This window comes from Cheilinus undulatus, linkage group 1, assembly GCF_018320785.1.
Source record: "Cheilinus undulatus linkage group 1, ASM1832078v1, whole genome shotgun sequence".
Taxonomy (NCBI): domain Eukaryota; kingdom Metazoa; phylum Chordata; class Actinopteri; order Labriformes; family Labridae; genus Cheilinus; species Cheilinus undulatus.
In genome coordinates, this window is record NC_054865.1 from 52508858 (window position 1) to 52511581 (window position 2724).

Genomic DNA, 2724 nt, shown 5'->3' on the forward strand with positions numbered 1-2724 from the left:
CCCACACAAACGGGAGCCTAACCCCACAGGACAGCATGTCAGGCAAAGATCTGAGAACACATTTTCGACTTGGCTGAGCAATCGAGCGGCCCAGGGGTCCACTCGGGTGCTGGTCTCTGCCCACCCTTCGTCTGCCCCTCTTTCTGCATCGCCAGTCAACAGCGAGCAGCCGATGAGGTCAGCCAGACAGAGATGAATCCATACTCTGCTGGCACAGACGCCTGAAAGACTCAATTCCTGTTTTTCTGTCTTTATCTGTGGACCAAACACTGCTGCTTTGTACGACAGTCATCTACTGGTTGTGACTTTGGCTGCTGATGTTCAAATGGCAATACTTTACAGATGATGTGGTGCTTTTAGTTGCGGCTCTTCTCACAGTACACTGAATATAAACTCTAAGTAATATAAAGAAGCCCTAATTTTTAACTGATTAAATGTGTTCTCTCACCAACACATATGAATCCAGAGAAATGATACTGTATGCTGTTATCATCAGAGTAATTGAGAGGTTTTTGGGATTGTGAGGCAGCATTTTAGTTTTACTAAACAGGGCACTCACATTGCTGTTGAAGCTTCTTTTAAAAGCCAAGTGCACCTCTGCAAAAATATGACCAAATCTCAGGCATTTTAGGGATTGAAATGGAGAACACAAGAGCCATAATGGATTTGTTTTAGCTTTTAGGTTGATTTTAAGGACAGTTGTTAACATCAAATTTGGGCCTGGTTTCATAAAGAACTTTACCTGTACAAGAATGATCACTGGATTTACCTGCAGGGAGAAACATTTGCAACTTCTTTAAAGCTAGTATCTTTTTAACACAGTTGTTTGGGGGGAGGCATAGCAGTAAGTCTGGGTATATTTTTGGCAATTTAAAACTAGTTTTATAGGAAATTAGCAAAAGATGGCAAACTTTATTACTGTTCATACTGTTCTTCACGTTTAACCTGCAACTAACAGATTTGTTGGCTCTGTACTGCTTATTTTCTTGTTAAATGTAAGGTTAACAACCTTTGTTATGTTGTCTAAATACTACTACTACTACTACTAATAATAATAATAATAATAATAATTATTATTATTATTATAATACTAATGCATCAGAATTTTACAGCTTGGTTGCAAAGCCAAAATTCATGGATGCTGTATCTCAGGTTTGCCTGTAGTCTCAACAGTAAATGTAAGTTATTGTCACAAAACCTGGGATACAAGGTCCCATGTTTTAATAAGGTCAGACTAAAGCACTATACTGTTCTCCAGTCAAGTCTACAGCTCAGCATGGAGGTTTATTCCAGATAAAAAGGTTGTTCACGGGCCTCAGATATTCATGCATGCTTCTTTTTTATATTTTGAGTAATATCTGAAATGTGATGATGAACATATGGGAACTAACCAACCACAAATGTTGATCAATCTCAGTGGTCCTCTGATTGGATGATAGAAAACTGAGGCTTCACAGTCATGGAAAGCTTTCTGTGTTGTTCTCTGAGCTTTTTTAAAATAAAGAACTGTCCAGTTCTGACGAAAGTGCAGCTGTGGCTAAGTCCAAGCTAATCACTCCGTTGTATACAAGCATTCACACAACAAGAAAGCCTTTCCCTCTTAACTATCGCACACTCATGCCAAAGCAGAAGCGGAAGAGCAAAAATATCTCTCCCAACAAGAAAAGCTTTAAGGGTTGATTTGATTCATTATTTCATACAGAAACATGGTCCAGTTCTGGTAAAAGGGGTACAATGCTAAAACTATTTCTGAGGTATTTCCAGCAGTGGAGGCAGCCATTAGAGGGCTTTGAGTACAACTAAACCTAACTCTGTATCTGACTCTGAAAATAGCATCACACACTCAGTCAGTCAGTCAGTCACTCAGATACATACAGACCAATCTGTAATGCTGACCTCAGGGGTCAGCCAAAAAGCATGCTTGCAAAAACGCCATGTGAAAGCCAAGTGGGCTTCTGAGAAGAGGTTTCTGACTAGCCACTCTACCATAAAGCCCAGATAGGTGGAGGGCTAGTTGTCCTTCTGGAACTTTGTCCCATCTCAACACGGAATCTCTGGAACTTAGTCAGAGACCATCAGGTTCTTGGTCATCTCTCTTACTGAGGCCCTTCTTCCCTGATTGCTTAATCTCACTAGGCGACCAGCACTTGAAAGAGTCCTAGTTGTGCCAAAATTCTTCCACTGGAGAACTATGGAGGTCACTGTGCTCTTGGGAACATTCAGTGCAACAGAATTTATTTTGAAGCCTTTCCCAGATCTGTGCCTGTCAACAATCCTGTCTGAGCTCTGCCGGCAGTTCCTTTGACTTCATGGCTTGGTTTTTGCTCTGACAGTGATTGTCAGATGTGAGGCTTTTTATAGAGAGGAGTGTGCCTTTCCAAATCATGTCCAATCAGTCTGAAATTAAGGTGTAGAAACATCTCAGCAAAGATAAACAGAAATAGGAGAAACCTGAGTTAAATTTTTAGTGTTTTTGCAAAGGGTTTGAGCACTTCTGTCAATGTGATATTTCAAAACTCTAAAATTCTGTCATTATAGTGTACTGAATGTAGATCAATGAGAATAAAAATGTTTACTTTGACCGTAGAATCAGGGTGCAACATAAAAAATGAATGCACTGTAGAAAGCCACATCTTGTTGTTTATCCTAAATAAAATAGAATATTTTTTCAAACCTATTTCACAGGAAGGAAGATGTGTGAATCAGAGCATATATCAGAGGTGC